Below are 26,633 nucleotides of genomic sequence, written 5' to 3'. Positions count from 1 at the left end.
CCCGGGGTAAGGTCCGCTTTCTGCGACGTCAGGGGGCTTGCGCCCGCACGAAAGCCCCGCCCCCCCGGGCGCCAGAGGCGACCTGGGCGGGGGGCCTCGGGCCACGCCCCCAGCCGAGCCGAGCGGGGCCGAGCGGAACCGAGCGCCTCCGAGTGCGGCCGAGCCGAGCCGAGCGGCCCGGAGTCGGTTGGTGCAGCTGCGTCCCCGCCGCCCAGTAGTCCGCGGCTCCGGCGTCGCCGCCGCCGCCGCCGCTGCCGCTGCCGCCAGCGCCGCCGCCGCCGCCGCCACCGCCTCCACCTCCGCGGGGCCTGCGCCGGCCGGCAGGCCGGCCGCCCGCCCGCCGGGAGGGAGGCCCGGAGCGCGGGGAGAGCAGCCCGGCCGCGGGCGCCTCCGCCGCTGCCAGGTGAGCGCTCGCCGCGGCCCGCCGGCCCCGTGTGCCCCCGCGACTGTCAGTCCCCGTGTGTGTGTGTGTGTCTCCTCCTGTCAGCCCCCTGTGTCTGCGCGAGCTCCTCCCACCACACCTGGCCCCCGGCCCTGCCCGCAGTGTCCGCCACCCCCTCCCGCCGGCTGCCCCGGGTCTTTCTGTCAGCCGCCAGCACCCCCTGGCTGGGACGCTCCGCCCCTTCCCCCCGAAGCCCCTCCCTCCGCCCCATCTGTCAGCACCCCCCCCCCCGACCTCGCTGCTGGCTCGGGCACCCTGGAGGCGTGAGGGTGCCGCCGCCGCCGCTCCCGGGGGTCCGAGTAGCCCCCGCGGGCCACACGGCTGCAACGAGGGGGTTGTGGCGGGGCAGTGGGGGTGTCCGCAGATGCCCGCCGGACCATGTGAGGGTGCGTGTCCCCGTGTGCGCCGGCTGTGAGCACCAAGTGTGCGCCCGAGCGCCGGGAGGGGAGCGCGGGGGGCGGCCTGACCAACGTGGGGCGGAGATGCCGGGCGGCCGAGAGCCGCTTGCTCCAAGTCCCTCGGGCCGGCTGCGTCCTGCGGGGATGGGGGCAGCCCCAGGCTCTGGTCCGCTCGGCCAGGGAGGCAGCTGAGCAGGGACTCGAGCCACTCTGGGTGCAGTAGACTTCTCCATCCTGGGACCGGTGTTTGCCCTCGAGAAGGCAGCGAAGCTGGGCTCTGGCTCCCCGGATGCCGCAGGTGGCATGTGAGCAGAGTTTGGGGGCTTGCTAAACCTTCCCAGTTTGGGATTTCCATTCAGAGAAGCCTGTCGGAAGTGATTGAGGAGTGGGTGGGATGAGGAGCTTAGGTGGAAAGTGTTTTGAGAGCTTGAGTCATTTTGAGTTGCGTGGTTTGCATTTCTGAGCAGTGATTGCCCTGGGCTTTTGCCCTGCGAGAAAATGTTATGTGGTGGGGCGGGGGGAGGGGGGTGTAGAGGAGGAGGGAGGGCACACTCCTTTCCGTCTTTATCTGTGTCATGTGGATGTATAGTATGTTTATTCATGAGACCTCCACACATCCTCAATTTTAAGAAGAATTACAGTAGTTTCCATTTATACATGCTCTTGTATGCTGTTATCTTTATGTTCTTTGTTTGCAGTAACTTCGTATTGCATATTTCAAAACTAAGAGAAAATGCGTCCTAAAACAATTGGTATTTTGCCGGATAATTCTCAACCACGGGGAAAGAGCCAAAAGCGCACTTCATTAGCTGGAACAACTTATTCGGGCTTAATTTGTTTCTAAGAGACATACAGTGGAAAAATCCAGAAGCGGCATAGTAGTAGCTAAGAGTGTTAGGAAATTAATGAAAAGGGCCCTTCTGTTGCTGCCTTGGAAAGATGGTATCAAAGTTGCTGTAGAGGACAGAGCTGCTATGTAATGATAAACATATTAACCAAGTTGGTTTTGTGACCTTGATACATTGCGTGGCGCTTGATTTGTACAGTGCTTCCTAACAGGAAAACATTGCATGGGAAGCAGGGTAATTTGGGGAGAAAATGGTCCCCATTTTTTTTTTTTTTTGTCATATTTAACTAAGATTTCAGACTAGGGCAGTCTCATGTGGGAGTGGGTTTTTTTCTTTTCTAAGATAACATCAAAAATTACAAAAATAACTCATGTTTAAGGCAGAAAACTAGGGGAAAAAAAACACCTAAGAAAAGCATAAGAAAAAACCCACCATCCCACAAACCATAGTAAACCATAGTTTGGTATTTATCCCGTTAGTCTTTTGTTCCCATATGTTATTTTTTTTTCTTACAGAAATGCTGCTTTACCATAAGATTGTTTTATTGTCTGCTTTTTTACACTTATAAATAGATTGTGAGAGGTATGTCTTGTTTTAATAAGAACTTGTTCCTTTTTTGAGCCTTTTAAAAAGATTAGGTCCTTTGCTTAGAGAGCTCCAACAGCGTCACATCTTAAAGTAAAATCTGAAGTCCTTGCTTTGGTCTACAAGGCTGCCTCTGTGTCCTCACTTCCAGCCTTGCCAGACAGATCTTTTTGCTATTCCTTAAAAACTTCAAGCATGCGCCAGCCTCCTCGCCTTTGCATTTGCTATTGCGTCGGCTTGGAACTCTGTTCCCTGGACACCATGATTCTTCTTCCCTCAGGCTCTGCTCCAGTGTAACCTTTTAAGGCCTTTCCCTGACCACTCTGTGGAGGATACACCCCATTCCCCTGTCCTCCTTAACCAACCTTACTTTTCTTCATGGCACTTACCACACTTGGCAAATACCTATTTATTTGTTGGTTTATTGTCTCTTTCCCTCGATTAATCTGGAAGTGTGAGGCTTTTTTCACTGGTGTATCTTCAAGGGCCCAGAGAGGACCTGACCCATTTTGGTGCTTAATATTTGTTGAATGAATGAATGCTTATTACCCATCCATGCATGTAACCTTCCTGGTAGCCTCCTAGGCTTTTATTTTATTTATTTATTTATTTATTAACATCTTTATTGGAGTATAATTGCTTTACAATGGTGTGTTAGTTTCTGCTGTCTAACAAAGTGAATCAGCTATACATATACATGTATCCCCATATCCCCTCCCTCTTGCGTCTCCCTCCCACCCTCCCTAACCCACCCCTCTAGGTGGTCACACAGCACTGAGCTGATCTCCCTGTGCTATGTGGCTGCTTCCCACTAGCTATCTATTTTACATTTGGTAGTGTGTATATGTCCATGCTACTCTCTCACTTCGTCCCAGCTTACCCTGCCCCCTCCCCGTGTTCTCAAATCCATTCTTTATGTCTGTGTCTTTATTCCTGTCCTGCCTGTAGGTTCATCAGAACCATTTATCTTTTTCCTCCTAGGCTTTTAGATTGCTATATCATGAAGTGGGATAACAATCCTTTAAAAGTCAGGATAGTCCTCTCCTTTACATATCTGAGGAGAAGAATTTTACAAAGTGAGGCTTATGATCTTAAAAAGAATTACAATCTTGATTTAACTTGAACAGTTGAGGGAAGGAACAGTTTTGGCAAATGTTACTGACTCTCCTTCTTATGCATTATACCTTGTGTTACATTGGAAAACTTTGAAACGTATAAAGTATCTCAGTTGTGTTTACTGCTATGATTTCAGTCTGGTAGTTCGTAGTGATAGTATTAGCCTCAAGAGGATAGTGAGTTTTCTGTGTCAATAGATACCCAGAGATATAATTACAGCTTTAATGCATTTTCATTTGAGGAGTAGCTGTTATATTTACTTATTTTCCTGGCAGTTTTATCCTTTTCAATTCCCTGGTTATCAGTTTTTGGATGGCCTAGCAGGTAACTTAAGTTTTTTTTTTTTTTTAAACATTTTAAAATAAATCCTTGATGTCTTGAGCATTTTACAACTCTCACGTGACTCTTGAACTGTTTGAAAGTACCAGCTTCATCTTTCAGGATGAAATGACATCTGTAATAGAACATATAATTGCATTTTCATTATAAGGAAGGGAAAAATTGTATATTGGGGTAGAATTTTTACAGAGAGAATATAGTGTGAGTGTAAGCTTTCTAAAAGCTTATATTTCAAGTAGGCAATCTTTAATTTCAGTGAGTTTTTGAAAAGAATCCTTGCTTTTTGCTCTAAAGGAAAAGAATTCCTTTGAACACAATCCAAACCTTCAAAATCTTTTTTCTTATGCCTCAAACATATGAGAACTTGGGAAAAAAAATCCTAAATGAAAAATTTTATTCTTTTAAGGCCTAAAGGGAGTGTGTTAATTAATTTTTCTTTGTTCCACGGGCATTTATCAAGCACATAGTCGGGGCAGTTCTGTGTGGTTTTGTATGGGCTACATTACCACATTTCGTTTTAGATTACCGACCTGATTTGGTATTACTTCTTCTCTTTTCTCGCTTGGCTCCCTCCCTTCTCTCATCATAGTCTCTTCCTAAGTGATCTCATCCATTCCCAGGGCTTGATTACCCTCTGGATGCAGATGACTACCTCAGTAACACCTCCTGCCTGGACCCTTCTTTGGTTCTAGACTTACATTTTTTTTTTGTTTTTGTTTTTTTTGTTTTGCGGTACGCGGGCCTCTCACTGTTGTGGCCTCTCCCGTTGCGGAGCACAGGCTCAGCGGCCATGGCCCACGCACCCAGCAGCTCCGCGGCACGTGGGATCTTCCCGGACAGGGGCACGAACCCGTGTCCCCTGCATTGGCAGGCAGACTCTCAACCACTGCGCCACCAGGGAAGCCCTAGACTTACATTTTTACGTACCGCCCCCCTTCTCTCTCTCCTGGCAGCCTCACAGTGATCCCAAACTTCACGTGTCCAAAATCGATTGCTCAATCTCCCCCTCAAACTTCCAAATTTGTATTCCTCATTCTTGACCCCTCTCCCCTCTCTCATCCAGCTTTCCCCTGCCCTGAGCCTTCCCTGTCTCAATGTCATTACTGTCCATTCATCGTTTCGCCAGAGACCTGAAAGTTGACCTGGATTTTTCCCGATTCCTCACCCTACCTCCAGTCCGTCAGCGTGGCCTGTCGGCCTCGCTTCCAGGTACTTCAGATCCTCCCTTCCCTCTGTCCTCCTAATCCAGCCACTGTTTTCTCTCAGCTGGATGACTGTTCCTGCCTGTCACCTGGTCTCCCAGCATCCACTCCTGCCTTCGCTAACCCGTTCTCCTGCCAGCAGCCAGTGAGCCTACCAGTCCCTGTCACCCTGCTCATCCCCTGCCCATTTCGAGGCTCCCTACCGCCCTCAGACCCACGTGCACACTTACTCAGGTGCCGGCCTCTGTCTCCTCTCTGCTCCGCTTCTCACTCGCTGCGCTCCTGTCAGGTGGGAGCATCATCGGTTCCTCTCAATGCCAAGTTCTTCTCTTCTGTACAGCCCTTCCCTCTGTCCGACACTGTTCCCCCGACTCTTCTTGTGGAAGGTCCTTCTCCAACATCTGGGCTCAGCAAAAATGTCCCTCCTCAGAGGAGCCTCTTCCCTGATCACCCCTTTACAGTAGCTTCCTCCCCATTGTCCCCCTCTCAGTACGTGTTCATTTCCTGCTAGCACTTCACTAAAATTCCAAGTATTTCATTCATATGTTTGTTTCCTTCTTTATTGTCTACTCCAGTAGACTGCAAGACCAAGAGGGCAGGGACAGCCTTGGCCTGTTTATGGTCCAGTCTGGGCACTGTGCTCTGCCTAGACTCCACCAGCTGCAGGTCCCCAGTACCTTCTGAATGATAAGAATTATTATAACAGCTAACCTTTCTTGAGACTGTGTGCCAGGTCCGTGGCTAAGTGTGTTCGTGCATTATCTCTAAATCTCTGGGAGAACCTACTAAGGTGGTGATGGTTATTATATTACCATTATATTATTATATTACCATCATTATATTATTATATTACCATCATTTGGGGGGTTTTTTTGTTTTGAGAAAATTGAGCTTAGAGAAGTAACTTTTAAAATATGGCAGCTAAGAAAGTGGCGGAGCTAGAATTTGGATCTGTATGATCTGACTGTAGAATTCATTGCTTCCCTTTGATTCACTGCTGCCTTCTGATATGAATGTAGGAATGAGTGAATGAATGTGGAATATGCGGTGATATTAATATTGGGTGGTTCCTCATGTTTGTGTTTCTGAGCATATATTGGAGTATAAAAAAAAATGCTTGGGTTAGGGTGGTGCATTTCCTGGGAAGTTTCTGTTGATAACCACTGTGCCAAAGAACAGAGATGAGTTTGTGTTTGGGCTCTGTGTTTTACTTTTACCTTTGCCACTTTCTAGCTGCAAGCTCTTGGGCAAATTCCTTAACATGTCTAAGTCTGTTTTTTTCAGCTGGAAATGGAGAAAAATAATAGTTCTTATCTCACAGGGTCATTGTGAGTAGCATAATTATACGCAAAAAACAGTCAATGTTAGCTATCAATATTAATATTATAAGGAGGAAAAAAAAGTTAGGAAAAGACTTTTAGCCCCATCAATAAACTAGAGTTTGGTTAAGAGTGAAAAACAGAAACCATAACTAACAGTAGTGTTTCAGTGACTCTGGTTTTGAGTTTATAAAAATTATCAGGCAATTAACTATTTGGCTTGGGATTTATAATCATTCTATTGATGTAGGCAACTTTATGTTTGTATTTAAACTTGTTCAATGCTTGTAGGTAAGATAGTTTTGTTTTCTTCTTTTTCTTTTTAAACTCCTCCCAATCTTAAAAAGATTCTCAGGGTAGAGGGATCCTTTGAGAGGCTGGCTATTTTTTTTCCCCATTCACCACCGTTACAGCTTACTTCAGTTATGATTATCACCAGGGAGTTTACTTCAAATAACCAAGCAAACAGTAGGCCCAGCACAGGCATGGATGGGCTTGGCAGCCCTTATGATGGAATATCTGGGCACAGTTGCATTTTCTGGTGGGATGACTTAAGAGCAAGTGCCAGTCTGATGACTTCCATCATCTTTGTGAAATAGAGGGTGAGGTTGTCCTCTAAGAGTAAGAGGGAAGAGGTCAGAGGAAAAACAAGGAGATTTGACGTACAGCTGAGGCCAGGAAGAGGAAGAGTGAACTTGGGGCAACGTCCATGACCTCTCGGCAGTATGCAGGGCTCTGTTGAGGTAAGAGACCGTGGATTGATCAGGGTGCCAGGAGCATTCAGCTGCCTGGGTTTAGGAGCAAAGAAGACATATAGCTGACTGAGCCAGGGTTGAATTTTGCTGGGGGTGAGCAGCGGAAGGACAGTGGAGCAGAGGAACTGAGGGTGTTGAGCAGGGAGTGATTAACACGAGCAGTAAGGGGGTCTCTGCTGCACGTGGATGAGAAAAGGACCAGAGGTGTGGATGAAATCAAGCAGTGGATGTATTGGAGCGATGGAGTAATAGGAGGATGTGGTTAGAGAGTGACATGTGAGTGGAAGATTTCAGAGTTGGAGCAATTAATTACTGGACATGACAGGCACCTGGGTTTTGCCACAGAAATAAGTGGCTGAAGTGAAGCGAACTCAGTGAAGAAGGTCAAGTAACTGAGGCTCGAGTGTTGTTTGGGTCATCCATGTGGTTATCCAAGCCATCAAAAGGGTGGCGGGACATTTGGGGTGGAGAGAAGGAAGGCGTGCCAAATCTTCGGTGAATGACATACTGGCAATGAGAAGAGGTGTGATGACCAGCTTGCAGGAGCCGCAGAGGATCAGGGCATTGGCAGAGCAGTGACCTGGAAGCTTTGTGGGTTGCAAGGTCTCTTTGGAAGAAGTTGGCCTTGGCCCAGGTTCATTATGCTTCTGAAGGAGTCCCAATTCTAGGTGGGCAGCATGGATGGCATATAGATTTGTGTTTCTAAACCTGGTCATGGAAATCATCTGAGGGTCTGTGTTAAAAACACAGATTCCAGGGCTCCACCCCAGGCCCACTGAATTAGAATTTCTAGGACAGGAGTTTGAGAATGTGCATTTTAACACTCCGCCCTCCACACACACACCTGGTAGTCCTTTATAATTAGGCAAGTTTGGGAAATGTGCCTGTAGTGGGTAAGAACACGGGGTCTGGAGGCCGACTGCCGGGGTCTGAAGTGAGGCTGGTGAGAGAGAGCCTTAGCCGGTGACTCTTAATAGCTTGCCTTTCCAGGTCTAGCTGATACCAGATGCACTGAATTAAGAGACCCTCCATTAGAGGCAAACCCCCTGACGAAAGCAGGAAGAGACAGCTGGTGATGACAGAGACAAAAACTCTCCACAAAATAATTCAAAGTACAGCAGTTTGGGGACATTCATAGAGGAAACAGTCTTGTTTGCCTCTGTGGTCTCCGAATACATTAATTAATCATAATTGCTATCCTGTTCAGCAGGAATAGGTCAAATTATGGTTTGGTTAGTTCAGAAAGCTTGAGAAGGAAGTAATGCGATTGAATTTAGAAAGCTTTCTGTTCTAATCTTGCATGTTTTAGTGCTTCAGTTATCAGTACAATTAACTTATGTGACGCAGTTCTGTCTCTGAAGATACTGGATTAAAAAACCCTTTACTCAATGACAAGGCAAAGACAAGAGCAGTTATTATCCCTGAGGGGCTGTGAACATGCCTAGATACTTAATATCATGATACCAGCAACCCTACCACCCCATTCTCCCTATTTTTTTTTTTTTTTTGCGGTACGCGGGCCTCTCACTGTTGTGGCCTCTCCCGTTGCAGAGCACAGGCTCCTGACGCGCAGGCTCAGCGGCCATGGCTCACGGGCCCAGCCGCTCCGCGGCATGTGGGATCTTCCCGGACCGAGGCACGAACCCGTGTCCCCTGCATCGGCAGGCGGACTCTCAACCACTGCGCCACCAGGGAAGCCCTCCCTATTTTTATGAAGAAAATTCTGTTTGTTTCCATGACAAGGAAAAGGAATCCTGCAAGAGAATAGCTGCTGGGGAGGGAACTTGGAGTTCACCATCCTGGGCTGACCACTTAGAATCCCTTGTTGCTGGTGAGGAGGGTTTGAGTTGAGTGTTTGGAATATTAAACTATACTTACCAACCTGTTTTGTCATGCCCAAACACTAAAGCTTTGGGAAAACAATGTTGTTACCCTGCTAGAAGTGGTTGCTTTGGACCTTGAGCCTGAAACTTTAATTGCTCGATCGTGTGCTCTGTTCCTTATTTCCAGACTGAGGAGTCTGGCTTTCAGACTGGTGAACTGGATGTCAAACATGGCATAGCATCTTGGCTATATTCCTGTCACTTATCACGTCCTTCCATGCGCTGTCTCATCTCCCTGCTGAACTGCAGACAGCCATTCGAATGCACATCTTGAGACCAGTGGAGGTTTAGCAATGCCAGCTCCACCAGAGCTTTCTGTTTGCAAGTTGAGATTAACTAATTCCCTTTTAGGAAAAAAACCCAAACAAACAGGAATTTAGAGTATTTTTACCTTGTAGAAAAACACTTTCTCTAAAGCTGAGAAATACTGACAGAGGCCAAAGAGGATTTTAATGATACTAACATATTCTCTAATGTCACACTTCCCTGCCCTCCAGACCTCGGGAACCCTGGAAGGCTCTGCTGTGTTATGGTGCCCTTTACAACGTCTGAATCACTAAGAGTATTTCAGTTTGTGAAGTGTTTGTAGGCCTGCCTTGAGCTAGGCACCTTGGTATTAAAAAGAAGGTCTCTGGTCTCCAGGAACTTTTTTTTTTTTCAAGTTAGACAAGGTGCATTTAAATCTCTAACCTCAAGCAGACCATGCAGTGAGCTGCAAAGGAGGTATAATCAAAATGTGGGATCACAGCAAAAGAGAGGTTATTTCTGGTGGTGGGTAGAGGTGGCAAGAGGGGGTTGGAGGATGCTTTCAGGGAATGTTTGTAATCAGACTGGATCTTGAAAGTTGGATAGAATTTTGAACTATTTTTTATATTCTTTGTTTATTAAGGCATCATTTATTTTAGCAAGCCTATAGAAATATTTCGGTGCTTAATGGATTAGCGTTCAGTAATCTAAATGACTCACTCATTCAGAATGCCTCACGCCTTAATTATTTTGGATAACTTGTCTCTGTAAGTAAGATATGAAGTATTAAGGAATGTATGATGGGGAAGTGCTTTTATGGAAGCCCTTAAAGGTGATCTTGGAATCACAGTGGATATCTCAAATCCCTGAAGAAATGGAAATACAGTGCTGTGGTGGTGACTAGACAATCTGAATGACAATGGAAGGCATATGTTTGGATGTGTGGTTTAGGAACTGGGGGAAGATGGAGCTGTAAGTGATACTGGTGAGAACTTCATAGGAAAGGAATCGTCTGCCGGGTTAGGAGGCCTCTTGAACACCATAATAAACTGAAGGCGGCCAGCTTCTTCTTGTTCTTCCTTGCTCTAGCATGGCTGAGCACGTGGGGTTTTACAGGAAGGCTGTGAAGCCATGCCCAGAATTTTTCTTCCTGCCCCAAGCCTCTGTGTTCCTTGTTGCTGGGCTTGTCCTGCCTCAGACCTGCATCTTCGTGCCACAGATTCTGTCGTGTTGATGTGTGTCCTTCTGGGTGAATCCACACTCCTTTAGCAAGCCCATTTCTTGCCGTGGTAAGTTAGCGACAGCTGGACCATTGTACCAGCCTTGCAAATGGTTATATTATGCCAGAGACCTTGCAGTTTTTTCTTTCCCACGAGAAGACTCTAGTTTCAATCTCCCACTTGCTCCATCAAGCCAACACTTAATTTTCTAGGAAGCTGAAAAACATACAACTTGCTACCTTTTGTGCTGAAATGGGGCCCTGGCTCAGAATTCTGATCCCTTTGGGAATCAACACATACAGTTTTGAAAAGATAGTACTTTTTGCTTATTCCTGATAATGCCAGTAGCATTTTAAAAGCCAAGATATTTGGCAATGCTGTATGTCCCAAACTACCATGCAGGTGACTAAAGCAACTCTAAGAAAATGAATTCAGTTGCTCACCAGTAATGTACTTTTTATGTGTCTACTGTGTGTCAGGTACTGTGCTAGGCACTGTTGGGAGCAAGTCAGACGTGGTCTCCCTCTGACCTCATATCACTGACAGTCTGGCAGCTCCATGGCCAGGAAGCCACCATAGCTTTGTAGTGTAACGGTAGGCGGAGGTGGAAAGGCCTGGTGTCCAGTCCTGCTTTTGCCTTTTATCAATTACATGACGTTAGACGTTTGCCTCTCTTTTCTGTCAACTGGACTGAAACACCTTTTAAAAAGGTTTATAAGAGTTTTATCATACTTAAATGACAGTACATAAATAAGAGTTTTGAAAAGGTCAAGTTACTATATATGCAAATATAGGTGGGGGTAATCAGCTTTGTTCAGTAGGAATAGCTAATGGAGAGTTTCCACTACTCCATGGCTTCAGAAAATCACCGAATATAATATTTGGGCTGTATATTATTAATATTTCACTAATTCTAATGTTTATTAATAATAAATTTAAAAACCAGCGGTTTTTTGGCGCCTGGAGTTAATACAGACTACCTAGTCATCCCTGAAGAACGACAGATTTAATACATCTGGCAGTTACTTCAGAAAGCAGTACGTGCCTCTAGGTATTTAGTATATAACTACAACAACGTATATGTGACAGTGCTAATAATCTAATATATACCATGGGATTATAGTACAGTAAGACAGAAATGTATCTGAATAATAATCATAATAAAATAAAAAGTATCCCTTGTAAGTAGTAGAAGATACTTTTAGTTTTTGCAGATTTTGATAAAGAGTTTTGAACTGCGTGGGTCCTTTTTGGTTCTGACCTTCTGTTGTTTTTATGGTCCCCTTATACCTGTCACTGAAGAACTAAGACCCTTCATTGTAGATATTTTCTGTAGCAACCTAGACATGACCCTTAGTTTTTCTGAGCCTCAAATTACTCATAAAATGTGGCCTTTTCTTGGCCACACCAACTTCACAGGGTTGTTGAGACATTCAAGTTGGAACTGATGTGCTACTTTCAATGTGAGGGTCCCCCATTTGGTTGTAGGGATAGTGGTCAGGTAATTCTGGCAAGTGAATGCCCCGGAAGGGCTGTATCTTGATTTACAGCCCAGCCCTTGTTCAAGTTTCCTGATTCTTCTTCATCACAATTCAGTGCCTTCTACATCATTTTGTCCCATTCGCATTTAAAAGCATTTCGGGGACTTTCCTGGTGGTGCCGTGGTTAAGAATCCACCTGCTAATGCAGGGGACATGGGTTTGAGCCCTGGTCCGGGAAGATCCCACATGCCATGGAGCAACTAAGCCCGTGTGCCACAACTACTGAACCTGCATGCCACAACTACTGAAGCCTGCGTGCCTAGAGCCCATGCTCTGCAACAAAGAGAAGCCACTGCAATGAGAAGCCTGCGCACCGCAATGAAGAGTAGCCCCCGCTCGCTGCAACTAGAGAAAGCCCGCACGTGGCAATAAAGACCCAACGCAGCCAAAAATAAATAAATGAATAAAAGCATTTCGTTTTATACCCAGTTGGTCATTAGCCAACATTTATGGAGCTTCTCCTATGTGTCAGGCATTGTGTAGGGTGCTGTGGATGTAGAGGTGAGAGGGCCGGACCCTGACTCCAGAGTGCCTGTTTAAGTCCAAGACTGCGCATCAACTTTGGCCTGCATTTCCAGCCTGCTGGTCTTCTCTTCCGATTTCAGACTTGCAAGCCCCTACAATCATGTGAGCCAGTTCCTTAAAATAAATCTCTTAATTTGCATGTGTGTACACACACACACACACACACACACACACACACACACACACACACACACACACACACACACACACACACACACACACACACACACGCCCCCCTTGGTTCTGTTTTCCTGGAGAACCAAGACGGATATGGTACTCAACAAATGCTGTCATTATCAATGCAGAAAGAGGTGGAACAAGTGTGGTAAGCAAGATGCTTAGTGGTTTGGTTTTAGCTGTGTTGAATTTGAGGCGCCCATGGAATCCATGGGGAGATACCGGCAGGCAAATGTAGCCAGGGTGTGGAGAGATCACATGAGTGGTCTAGACTGAAGGGATGTAAATTTGGAAGTCACTAGTCTATAGCTGTCAGTTGAAGCTGTGTTTGTGGGTGATTTCAGAAAGAGAGAACAGAGTTTGTAAGGTAAGGTGAGGTATCAAAATGGAATCCTAGGAAACACTAACATTTAGGGGAGAGGCAGAGGAAGAGGAGCCAGTAAAGGAAACCAAGAAGGAGCAGACAGAGAGGAGGAAGGAGAGAGTGGACATGGAAATCATGGCCAGGGAGAATTTCAAGAATGCAGCACTGTCAAGTCCCATATAAAGGTCGAGAGAAATGTTGCTGTCTGTCCATTGAACCTAGCTCTTAGGAGGTATCAGAGGTGACTGTTTCAGTGTCATAATTCATTACAGTGGGTGGAATAGAGGACCTGGGGTGATGAAGTGGAGGTGCATGTTTGCTGCTGCTGCTTCTTAAGGAGCTCAGTTATGACGTATGAGGAGAAGGGGCTGTGAACTTCCTGAGGAAGGGATGATTTTAGGATGTGAGGGGTTCTAGCATGTTCAGAGGCTGAAGAAACAGAGCTAGAAGAAAGGAAGAAGGGAGAGAAAGGACAAACGATTGATCAAGGTTTCCTCCATGGATAGAGGGATGTGCACAGGGTCAGTAGTTTTACCAGAGGAGGGATGCCTCTTTCACTTGGTATGGAAAGGGGAAAGGCTATTTGGGGATACAGGTATGTCTATAGAAGCTAGGGGGCTGGAAGTTTTGCCCTCATAAAAGCTTCTATTTTCTTTGTAAAGTGGACCTCTGGCAACATCTGATAGCCAAGGGGAGAGGGTGCAGTAAGGTCTTTGAAGACAGAGGTAAAGGTATAAAATTACTGCTGTGAGACTTGAAAGTGGAGGCTGATTATTGTTGCCCATTGTCTATTGAATGAAAGTTATACTCCGCAGTCTGATGTTTATAAAGTCCTCCAGTCTGCCTTTAACCAATTCTGCCAGACTCCCTATCTTTCCTTGCTTGATTCCAGCACCCTTGTGTACTTTAGCCGAGAGTGTCTCTTGTAGCACCGGAGTGTGGCTTTGCGAGACTGGATGCTGCGGGGGAGCTGCCAGTGAGTGGACTGTGAGTCAGGAGTCCTGTGGTCCAATCTTGGCTCCTCCGTTTACTAGCGATGGGACCTTGGACACCCCTTAACGTCTCTCAGTCCGCTTCTTCATTTGTAAACTGTTAATTATAACAACACCAATGATAAGTGATGATGATGATGGTTGTGTCAGATGAGAAAACGTATTTTAAAGTATTTTGAAGAGGATAAGGAGTATATAAATGGAGCTGGTGTCATCAGGCCACGAATAATCCTAGAGCCAGGCGTTTGTATAACCTTTCTTCTTTACCACTAGAGTCCTGTCCCCTTCTCTTCAACTATCTAAATTCAGCCTGTATTACATAGAGAAATGCTAGCTCCTGTAACAGGTAAACCCTGCTGAAATCTCAGTGGCTTAAAACATTTTCATGCTCATTTCAAATCCAATCAGCCATGGAGGTGGGGGGGGGGGCCCAGACTGGTGGATGCTCTGCTGTCTTCAAACCATGGTTTCCATGGTTGCCCTGGGTATCGATGTCCAGGAACAGGGTGGGGGGAGAGAATGTCTATGATTGGGAGGCTTTGATGCATCAGGCCTAGGATGGGAGCTGGTGACTAAGGCCAAAGGAGAGATGGTTGAGAGGAGGCATTTACTGGATGGAGATGAATTTGGGGTGTGTGGATTTTAGTGTGCACAGAAGGGTAGAGGGGGCTGAAAAGAGTGAGGCAGGACCTGTGGAGCCTAGGACAGAATGGAGAGGACACTCCTCCTGCCTTGAGAGACAGAGCTGGGGAAGGGGGAAGGGCTGAGGGGCCCAGGACTGTTCCCCATGAAGGCAGGCGGGGCACCACAAAGGTAGGAGAGAGGGCCCCCAGGGCGGGGGGAGACAGGTGGGCGAGAACCCGGGTGTCTACACACCTTCTGAGATGAGCTTCCTAACAGCTGGGGAGGCAGACCCTGTGAGGTGGTGCCTTGACAAGAGACACCCAATTAATAGGCAGCAGAGAAATGAGCTAGGACTTGAGGTTTTTGACATCAGAGCCCCTGGCGGTGAGAGCCAGGAAATATCCCACCTGGAGAACCTGAGAACCTGGACTCTGAAGTAGGCTTGAGGGGAACCCCTGGGGTGGGGGAGGGGAGCACCTCTGTGGTGGCTGTTCCTTTATAGGTGATTCACCCTTTGGCTGCTTGGGTTGGAGGAGGGAGGGCAAGAGAGGAGCATTCCAGGCAGAGGGAGCAGCCTGAGCAAAGATCCTAAGGCAGAAAAGTGCTTAGAGGGTTTGGGGACTGACCAGAGGCCAGCCTGGTCCATGCTGAGCAGGAGGGAGGGTGCGGGAGAAGGTGCTGGGGAGGGAAGCAGGGCCCAGGTCGCACAAGCATGTACAGGTCATGGCCGGAGGATGAGATTTTATTCTAAGGGCAGCAGGAAACCGTTGTACACTTTGCGTGGGGGCAAGATGGGCTGATTTATAGCTTAAAAAGACTACTCTGGCTGTTGTATGGTGAATGGGTGGAAGGAAGGTCACAGGGTATATTGGATGCGGTGGGTAAGGGAAAAGGAATTCAAGACGGAAGTGAGTCTGGAGCTCAGAGCAGAGGTTCAGGCTGGCAAAGAAAATTTGATGCTGTATTTCCTGTTAGCTCCCTCCCTGTTCTCAGCCAAGCTTCCTGTGAGTAGCTTTATCCACCATCTCTACTTCCTCGCCTCCTCAGCTCCAGCCTCTGTGCTCTGGCCTCTGTCACTGCCACTTCCCTGAAATGTCTAGGGCATAGGGCACTTAAGGCCCTTTATGATTAGCCAAGTCCAGGCCTTTGACCCTCTCCTGGCTTGAGCTGCATCCAGTCACACTGTGAGCCATTCCTGCCTTGAAATTCTCCTTAGCCCTCTGTCTCTCTGGCCCTTTTGTGTTCCCCAAGTCCTTAGACCAGTTCTGAAATGACAGCATTACCCAGGCTACTGACCTTGGTCCTCCTGGATTTCCTCTGTGCCTCTTGGAAAAGAAAGAGCCCTCTCCGCTTTCATCAGGACAATGCCTACTTGCCTTTCAGCTTCATGTCAGGTGCCCCCCACCTTCAGGAAGCCTTCCCTGACCCCTCAGGCTGGGTTAGGTGCCGCTTCTCCTCCATTTCCACTTCTCCTGGAGTATAAAGTGGATATGGTAGCACTTAGCACCCTGCTTACTTATTAGTCTCCCCAGTCTAACAGTACTGGAAGGATAGGATTACAACGAAATACCCTGTGATCTAGGACAAAGATTGCTTTCTCCAGTTCAGGTGAAAGCCACACTTTATAATGTAGGTATCTACACCTGATTGTATGTCCTTTAGTAGATCATTCATTTCTCACTGGGTCTGAGGGCTGTGAAGTCTGGTATAATGTCTTCTGTGAACAGAAGGAATTCATTTAGCTCCAAAGAATTAGTAATTGTCTCCATCTTCTGAAAGGAAAAAAAGCTGAGAATTTAAGAATATGAATTGCTTCAGAAGAGCTTCTGAAGACCGGTATTGCCTGGTAACTTGGTTCTCTGCTCCCTTGCCCCCACCCCGAAACCTGTCACAGGTGCCTCATGTTTTGAGATTCCACAGTTCTGGGTTTGACGTTTCAGCTGCCTCTATGGTGATGAGCATTAACGTTCTCCTGGGCTCAAGTGTGATCGCCTTCAAAGGCAGCAAATGGGCTGAATGAAAGATGTGCTTCTGCCTTTATATCCTTCCCTCCTGCTAACCAGGGGTGAAAAAGAAGAGGTGGGTAGAGACAGCAAAGTGTGCACGTCACACATCTGGAATTTCAGTAAGGTTCTGGGTGGTTAATGTCACTAAACTCTCATGCTTCTCTTTCAAATGCCTTTTTCTACCCTTTCTTTCTTTTTGTCGTTTCTCTCAGTTCCAAACCCACTTTATCTTTTTTGGCAGGTAGAACAAAGAAAAGAAAATGTCGAATCACTTTCTTCCCAGTGGCTGGATTTTTAGAATCTTTTAAAATTTTTTTCCCCGTGTTTAGTTTTTTGAGACTAACAGAGCAAAAAGCAGAGATGCCTTTGACTAAGTGGAACTCTTAGCTTCGTTACTCAAAATAATGCTGCAGGTTGTACTTGTGTTTTTTGGATGTAGTGTTGGGCTGATTATTTTCTAAGAAAAGAACACTGTAAGATTGTTATTTATTTATTTATTTATTTTATTTATTTATTTTTTTTTGCGGTACGCGGGTCTCTCACTGTTGTGGCCTCTCCCGTTGCGGAGCCCAGGCTCCGGATGCGCAGGCTCACGGGCCACGGCTCACGGACCCAGCCGCTCCGCGGCATGTGGGATCTTCCCGGACCGGGGCACGAACCCGTGTCCCCTGCATCGGCAGGCGGACTCTCAACCACTGCGCCACCAGGGAAGCCCTGTTATTTATTTTTAAATTTAGACATCTCTCAAATGAAATAAGAATGCCTAAGTGTGTGTAACAAGGGACTAAGTTTGAGTCCCCACATTACTCTCTCGAGGGTTTGCTGTTCTCAGGATGAGAAATGCTTGCACACACACGAACTCCACTGTTTTGATTTCCACTTATGTTTATTTCTGGTGTCCAAACAAGACATTAGGATTACAGATGCTCAGATAGGAAAGGACGCAGGGTTTTCCAGTGTGCCCACCAGTGAGTTCCCTTCTTACGTGGGGGACCTCTCTGTTAGCCTGAGAACATTCTTCCTCACAGGAAACTACAGTCTTTGACCCTTTGGATTTACTTAGTGAGTCTCTTCCACCACATGTTCAACCCTTTAAGTACTTGAAGACAGCTATCTTCCCTTTTATTGCCCAAGCCCTTCTTTATAGACTGTGGATTCCTGGTTTCTTCAGATATAACCTCCTTCCTTTTTCTACATATTGTGGTCCTAATAGAGCATCCCATGGTTTTGTTAGCTTTCTCTGGTGGCTCCATCTCTTGTTAAACTTACTCTCAGCTGAAACCCGCCCTCGTGGAACCCGCCTCTGAGTGGAGGTTCTAAAATGTCTATTTAACGGACTATTTTTTATCTCAGTGGTCTTACGTAACAGGAAAGCATTTTGTTACATTTGATAATGTTGTAATATACTTTCCCTTAAAAGAAAACAAAGGCTTTTAAGTCCTAGGGTGCAGGTAAAATACCAGTAAGGCATGGAATTTGATTTCTCGCCAGAGGAGGCTTAAGCAAGTTCAGTTGGGTCTGATAATAAAGGCTGGCATTGACTGTGCCCTCAGAGCATGCTGCCACTGTGCCAGAGATTGTTACACATATCATTTAGTTTCATACTCACAACGACCCTGGTAAATAATGATATCATTAATAGTAGACACTGTTACTGACCTCATTTTAATGGTGAAGAAATGGAGTCTTAGAAAGGTTGGGACTTGCCCATGTTTCACATATCATAGTGTGACCCAGACCTTGAGCTCCTCCTATGCCACTATCCTCCCTCTCTGACACCTTTCTGCTGGGTAAAGCTCTGTGTACCATGCCCTTCTCTTGTGCCTCACGTTTAGCTCTCTGGTCTTCTTAATTAAAAAGTAAATTTTAAAAAGAAAGAATTGGGTGGTTCTTTGCAACTCACCAGGGCCCCTAGAAGAGTGCTCTGCATATGGTGGGTGCTGACAGGAGAACTGAGGTCCTTAGTTCTGTGTCTCCAGGGCCAAGAAAAGTCCATCTTAAACCAGTAAAAGTCTGATGCTGTCATGGTGGGCTAGGACTAAACCTTTGATTTGCCTTTGGGCAGCTGGCTAGCACAGACCAAAGGGGAGAGTATGGTTATTGTCATTGAGGTTGGACCAGCAGCCAGGACCGAATACAGGGATGTGATACCCAGATCAGTCTTGGCTCTGTCTTCCACACGCACCCTCTGTGAGCCTTAGTGTCCTCCTTTCCTGGGAGTTGGGAGGGAGAGAAATGTATGAGGGTAGCAGGGAGCTGTTTACTCCACGTTCTTTTCCCACTCTTTCAGAGGTTAAAATAGCCCATTTGGTGTTGGAGAGTCAGTTCTTGTGCCCTGTTTCCCAACTCCACACTTGAGACAGTGGCACAGTTGGAAGGATGGGACTTTGGGAAGCTGCTCTTTCCCCTCCCCCAGTCCCTAAGAAATTGGTGAGTTGGAGACCATTTTAAACTGGGGGTAAAACTGGAACTCTTTATTTTATTTACTTTTCTTTTTATTTTTTTTCCCCATATCTCCTCCCTCTTGCATCTCCCTCCCACCCTCCTTATCCCACCCCTCTAGGTGGTCACAAAGCACTGAGCTGATCTCCCTGTGCTACGCGGCTGCTTCCCGCTAGCTACCTATTTTACATTTGGTTGTGTATATATGTCAGTGCCACTCTCTCACTTCATCCCAGCTTACCCTTCTCCCTCCCCAAGTCCATTCTCTGTGTCTGCATCTTTATTCCTGTCCTGCCCCTAGGTTCTTCAGAACCATTTTTTTTTTAGATTCCATATATGTTAGCATGCGGTATTTGTTTTTCTCTTTCTGACTTACTTCACTCTGTATGACAGTCTCTAGGTCCATCCACTTCACTACAAATAACTCAATTATGTTTCTTTTTATGGCTGAGTAATATTCCATTGTATATATGTGCCACATTTTCTTTATCCATTCATCTGTCGATGGACACTTAGGTTGCTTCATGTCCTGGCTATTGTAAATCGAGCTGCAATGAACATTGTGGTACATGACTGTTTTTGAATTATGAAAACTGGAACTCTTTAAGTGAGCCTGGACTGAGGAATTAAAATCTAGGTCTGCCCAGAATGTCACCCCCAGTTCACAGGGCCCCAAGGGTTTAGGAACTGATGTTAATTCCCCTGTGGTCTGAGGAGAGGGGCTCAGTTGTAGGACTACTTCAGGCCTAGTGGGGGAGCACAGGCTAGTCCTGCCAGTCAGGTATCTTAGAATCATCGGGTCCTGCCTGTGTGTGCTCTCAGCCTGAGATGAACTCTGGAACTGCCCATTCTCCCTGTGATTCAAGGTGTAAATGCTGTAGATGGAATGCTGTCGATAGGACTTTATTAGTCAGAGTCCCGACAGGAAAAGCTGGTATTCTCAATTTAGGGAAATGATGGGAGAGTTAAAGAGGTGTGGATAGGTGCTCGCTTCGGCAGCACATATACTAAAATTGGAACGATACAGAGAAGATTAGTGTGGCCCCTGCGCAAGGATGACACGCAAATTCGTGAAGCGTTCCATATTTTTGACACAAGAGGGAAGAGAGATGGGAACATATGTATATGTATAACTGATTCACTTTGTTATAAAGCAGAGACTAACATACCATTGTAAAGCAATTATACTCCAATGAAGATGTTAAAAAAATAATAAAAGAAAAAAAAGAAAAAAAGAGGTGTGGATAGGATGTAGAGGAAATCTCAAGGGACAGAGCAGGAACCCAGAGTTGTGGTAATGGTGGAACTAATACCACCCCTAGCTGCAGTGAGACAAGTGGATGGAGTGGCCATCAGAAGCCAGAAGAGATTGTCGTTTAGAAGAGGTCACCTTGACAGGAGCAGTGACTTCTGGTTGAGGGATACAGCCGGCAGAAGTAGAATATTCGAATTCCTAACCTCACCCTTTCCTCGCCCTGTGCCCCCACCCCGCTGTTTCCTTCCCTGACCTCTTTCTGGGACTCAGCATTGGACAAACTCAATTAGAAGTCTAGGGCACAGAGGCTTGTTGATGGGATCCATAGAGATCAGTCTGCGGGGGCAGGAGCAAGGTAGGGAAGGGTGGAGAGTGCACCTGGAGAGCAATAGAAAGATACTAGACAGAAGGACCACGTGACTTCACGATGGACAGAACTTGTGTGTGCGTGTGTGCGTGTGTGTGTGTGTGTGTGTGTGTGTGTGTGTGTGTGTGTAGTGCAAGGTGGGAAAAAAGGATAAGGTAAGCATTTCTTACCATAGCCACGTGTTAGGTACTTTCTCCTGATCCAGTCACCTTGCGGGGTAAGTAGAAGTATTTATATGTTGTAGATGTGGACAACTTGAACCCAAATCTCTTGTCCCTAAGTCAGTTCAGTCCTGGTGATCCCCGTGGTGACAGATGGTAGCCAGATAGCTCTCACATCTGACTTTCTCTGAGCCCATTCCAGAAAGCCACCGTTCATGGCATTGCTGGGAGAGCCGGGGGGAACTGTAAAAGAGCTGCTGTGTATTTTTTTTTTTTTTTCCTTCACATCTGTGAACTTGAAGAGAAGGGGAAAGAGGAGGAAAAAAATTCAACTTGGCATGAACGATGTTAACTGAGATCAAATAAGGTGAAAAGCAAAATAGAATCCAGAAATTTAGTTTTGCTTTTACCCAAAGTTCATGCGCAGCTGCTGTACAAAGTCCTTTTTACTTTCCACGAATGTTAAGCACTGTTCATAACATGAATCTCATTTTCTTTTACTTTTAGTTGTTTATGAAAAATAGCTTTATAAAAGACAAAGAACTAATTGAACATTAAGCTCCAACTGTGTGTCACCTTTGTGATTTCATTTCTTGCTGATACACAAATTATTACACTTATAAGTTAAAATTATTTTGATTCCTGATACATTCATTGTAAAATTATTTATTGAACGGTCAACAGTGAAATTGAAATTTTAAATTTAAAAAAGAAAAATTCTCACAACCTAGAAAATAAACTTTAAATTTTTCTTTTTTTTTCTAGTTTTCATTACATGCATGCATAGATTTTACATGGCTAGAATTGTGCAAGTTTATGTTGTTTTCTTGTCATTAGGTGTATATTTCCATGTTGCTATATAACCTTCATGATTATTTAAAATAGTTTTTCAATTCACCTTAAACATTCTCCTACTTGTTAGATGTTGTTTATTTCCCCTGCTTCATGCCATAAAAAGATTGGCGGTTTTATTGAACATTTAAGTGGTTTATTTACTGTTTTTCTTTATAAACGTTGTTCATTTGAATCTCCATGCATCTAGTTTCCCCATCCCCTCCCTCTTTTGTTCTTTGTGGCAGAGGGAAAGGAATTGTTATTTTTTTAGGATAATTTCTCAGCAGTGGGATGAGCAACTCTGAAGGTATATCAAGGGACATTAAATAGAGTAGTTCTAAGGGTCACTGAGAGAAGTAAGATTACAGTTAAAATGAGTCATTAAGCAGAGTTGTTGCTTAAAATGTTAATACGGATTTTTATTAAATCCTAGGTTTAAAAAACTACTGCTAAAAGAGAAATTAGACACCATTTACATTTACATATAAAATTTAGCTGAAACCCTAAGTTGTGATTAAGTTTAAAAAAATTTGTTCTTGGCTAAATTGAATATAGTGTAATTCTGAACAAATTTTGTGTTTGATTAATGATATTGGCCCCGGTTATCCTGCATCCCTGGAATATAGCATTGGCCCGGGAGTCCCCTGGGCTACTCCCCGGGAAGCATGCATCCCCTCCCTAACCCATTCTGCTCAGCCCAGGGGGGGCCAGGCCACTTTCATCTGTGCCCTCTTTATGAAGGTGGAGCCCCCTGGCCAGAGGGGCTTCCTTGTATGGTGCCCTTGCCCTTCCACTTGCCTTCCGTCTGCCATAGTTCTGCTTTCTGGAACAACAGACAAGTTTCTTCCTCTAGTCGGGAAGCTTTAGAAAATCAGAGAGCAGTTCTGGTTTTCGCTCTGTCCTTAGCTCCTGGCATAGTGCCTGGCACATAGCAGAGTCTCAAAAACACATTTGCAGAATGAAATGTCTTGGGACGGTCCTTTAAATGTGTGAATACAACCATGATGTCCCCACTTAGTCGCCTCCTCTTTGGGTTTAATGTCCTCTAGGTCAGCCATTCCTCATGGAACACTCTCCGGATCCCTTTCCCTCCCAGTTGGGTTCTCACCATTGTCTTTGACCACGGTTTGCTCTCAGTCACACTTAGAATATGTGGCCAGATCTGCAGCCTGTTCTCCAGAAGTGGTCTGATTTGCAGTAATACAGTCAAGTGTGCACTACTTTTTTTTCTTTAGCAAATTGCTGGTTGCTTACATCTTTTCACGTGATCTGCTATCAAGCCTGGCCTGCTCCAGGAGGTGCTTGTGCAATTGAGTGTTTCCTTCTAGATTAGTGTCACTTGGGATTTGATGAAGGCTCTTCAGTATCTTCATGTGAGTCATTAGTAAAAGTGAGGAAGAGGGGAGGCCCATGGAAGAGCTCTGGAAACCTCCCTCCACATTGACAGTAATCCCCTAATCCCATGCTTCTTTCAAACTGTGATGTGCATACAGATTACCTGGGGGTTTGGTTAAAATGCAGATTCTGATTCAGTAGGTCTGGGTGCACTCTGAGATTCCGTCTTTCTAACAAGTTGCCAGGTGATGCTGATGCTGCAGGTCTATCAGGTCATACTTTGAGTAGAAAGGCCCAGTTTTGGGAAAGAGTTGTTCATGAGAAAAAATCCTTCAGTGTTTGGATAGCTGTGCTGTGCCCATCAGAGCCCCCAGAAGATACTCTCTGATACAGATTACTTGACCCCAAATACTCAGAGGTTCATCTCCTACCTCACTAAGTAAATGAAGAAAACAAGAGTGATGCTATTTCGCCAGCTTCCAAGTGGTATGTACCTCTCTGTGCATGTTTGTTGGACCCTTTATTCCAGCCTGACTAGCCGTTATCCAACATACTTGGTATCTTTTCAAGTTTCTTGTCATCTGGACATTTGATAAAAGTGCTCATGTAAACTGAGCACTTTAAAAATTTTTTCATTGTTATGGTATACCTTCATATACCAGAAAGTTACCAGAAGAGAAACTGAATGGATATTTAGTTTTTTAAACATTGGTTATAAGATACAGTGTTCCTGATAAAATTCTTTTATAAGAAATATTATGGAGCATCCAAATTTTTTTACTCTATTGGAATTTGGAGAAAATGGATGCATTGTTGAAATTACATTCCTAAGCTGAAATATCCTCATGTAGCTGGCAGCCTTTCAGTAACAGATTTAGCAAGTGAGTCTGTAGAACACAAGGCAGGGAGGTCATGAGCACCTGACCCCCCCTTTCTCCAAGGTTTCTCTCTCTTAGCTCAGGGGACAGGTACTTTTCTTTTGCCCTTTGTACAAGGCAGGTAACACTGTGGCCAAGACTTTTTTGGTCAGTTCAAGGAATGATTATTATGTCAAAATGTAGAGAGAAAAAATATCGACACTTACTTATTTTGTAGAGCTTATTGTGACCTGGTCACCTTTTCCTTTTTTTTTTTCCCCCAATGGAAACGGAAGGAATTTTGATTTAATTTTATTATTTATTTTTTGATTGGAACATAGGTGATGTACAATGTTTCAGGTGTACAGCAAAGTGATTCCGTTATGTGTGTGTGTGTGTGTGTGTGTGTGTGTGTGTGTGTATAGTTCCCTGTGATGTACAATAAGTTCTTGTTGTTTATCTGTTTTATATATAGTAGTGTGAATCTGTTAATCCCAAATTCCCAATTTATCCCTCCCCCCTTATCCTTTTTTGAAAATAGTAGGTGTGGCCACCACCATGGAAGGTATGCAGCTCACGGAATATCAAAAAACCCTCTCTCTCTGGGTTCTTAAAGCCCCTTAGCCCTGAGTTTGTCATTTGAGCCTGTGGGAGACAGGTACGGAGCGACCTGTAGTTGCTGCTGTAGTTCACCCATTAATTTCCTCCCTTTCTGTAATGGTTTTCCAAGATCAGTCAGATGTCTCTTTGTTCTTTCAGCAGCTCACATGCAAGCACAGGTGCAGCAGCAATTATGCCTTCCCTTTAACAATTCTTTTATTATAGTAATTTTCAAATATGTATTATGAACCTCCATGCACCCATCATATAATCTCAACAATGTCAGCATCTTTCTAATCATGTTTCTTCATTTATTTCTCACCCCTCTTCATCCGCTTCCCCACCCACTAGCATACATGGTCTTCCCCCCCGCCCCATCTTCTAGTCTTTTAAAGCAAATTCCAGATAGCCTGTCATTTCATCTGTAATACTTCAGTATGTAACATAACAGAGAAATTTTGTAAAACTTTTTAAATTGAAGTATAATATACATAAAAATGAACATAAGTGTAGAGGCTGGTGAATTTTCACAAACTGAATAGGCCTATATAATGAGCACCCAGGTCAAGAAACAGAGAACACTGCCAGCACCAAGTGGTGGACTTCTGGCTTTTCTGGATAAATCAATGTTAATCTCCAACTTGTCATTTACTAAACATTCTGAACCTATTTCAGTGCATAATTGAAGCTTTTATGGTATGTCCACAGTTTAATTAAGTAAATGTAATATAAGTAAGTTTTCATTCCAAATAGATAAAACACAATTTGCCTAACTCTGATTGAAAAAAGAAAGTATTATTAGTCTCAATGAGTTGATCACTTCAACCACTGTTGATTAATGTGTTTAGATAATTTTGACTCCTAAGTACTAAAGACAGTGTCTTTCAAACATGTCCTAAAAGTTGAGTCCTGTGACTAGACATTAAATTAGGAAATCCCAACCACAGGAGAAAGACAGTAGCAACAAAAATAAAGCTTTGATACTGACAATAATTAGACTGCTTTATTTTCAGTGAAAATTAAGCAATAATGCCCATATTCAATCCAAGTTGAAAAGTAGTGACTTGAATGCATTAACAATGATTGAATAATAGTACTTTAAAAAACCTATAACTATAGTGCCATTAACGTAGCTAAAAATATCAATAAGTTCTTTAATATCACCTACTAATCTGTACACTAAAATTTTCCTTATTGCTCAAAAATGTCTTTTTTTTTAGATTCATGCTTTAGTTAATGGCCCATATAAAAATCGTTGTAGGTTTAGAAGATATATTTCTTAATCTGTCTTTTATTGTTTTCACATAACCACTGCTTTCATACAATGCTCATGCTCTGTGCTTGCTAAATTAGTACCAAAGACAAATGTAGTCATTTTTTATCATAATTATTGCATCTTTGGTTAGAAGAGAGGATATTTTAAAAACTGATCCAGCCATCTTTTCCAAATCTGTACTAACTTGCTCTAGTACAGTACCAATTTACGGACACTTCTGTAACCCTCCTTCTGCAAAATGAATTGTATTATTCTGGATTTGCTTTTCTCTGGCAGCATTTCTCATCGACTTCCACACATTCTTAAAGTTTTATGTAAATTCTTTTCTCTTCCCTTTTTCATGTGGGTAGCCCACCTTGAGGTTACGTGACTCCCCTTTCAGTAATAGAAGGAGCACTACATGGGGGAAAAGAAGCCTGGGTTCAAATCTCAGTTCTACCACTTACTGTGTGACCCGAGGTGGTGTATTTAACTTCCCCAATTATTTGTAACATGTCTACTTCCTTTTCAGTGGCCTGCATCAAACAATACCACAAATTGTTTAAAATCTCCAAAAGCTCCCCAAATCTGTAGGCAGGGAGGAAACAAATTATCGAGTCACTGCTTGTCTTCCCAAATTACAACTTAGGGAGCATTGCCTAAGGAGCCAGGATGGGAGGCCCCTAGACTCACAAAGTGGGAGAGGAGAACCAGGAAGGGAGATGGTAAGTAGTATTTACTGAGTGCCTGTAATCTCTTTTCCATGTGCTCATTTGGACCTCATAGCTGCCCTGGTAATTTTATGATCAGTGTAACATTGCCTCTGCCAAGGTAGCCAAGTGGTTAAAAGCCATAGTCTGGGTTGAAATTCCTGCCTTGCCACTGTGTGACATAAGACAGGTCCCTTGGCCTCTCTGTGTCTGATTCCTCATCAATAACAGGGAG

The 26,633-nt window shown here is 44.7% G+C and overlaps 1 protein-coding gene across 4 annotated transcripts in view; it reads left to right on the top strand.

Moving 5' to 3' along the window:
- The first annotated feature begins 728 nt into the window (after positions 1 to 728).
- ZHX3 (zinc fingers and homeoboxes 3) overlaps positions 729 to 26,633 on the top strand; it is a 126,811-nt gene continuing 100,906 nt past the window's right edge. For 3 of the 4 annotated variants that reach the window (XM_082669727.1, XM_082669726.1, XM_082669724.1), the window contains exon 1: positions 729 to 828. The gene's annotated coding sequence lies outside the window, so the exon portion shown is untranslated. Of the gene's footprint in view, positions 829 to 4,869; positions 4,938 to 26,633 lie in introns of those variants that run through there. The other variant, XM_082669725.1, reaches the window with a different exon arrangement.

Source organism: Grampus griseus, assembly GCF_964374135.1.
Source record: "Grampus griseus genome assembly, chromosome: 14".
NCBI classification, from domain to species: Eukaryota; Metazoa; Chordata; class Mammalia; order Artiodactyla; family Delphinidae; genus Grampus; species Grampus griseus.
Note: the sequence above shows the minus strand (reverse complement) of the source record. Positions and strands in the feature narration are given on the sequence as shown.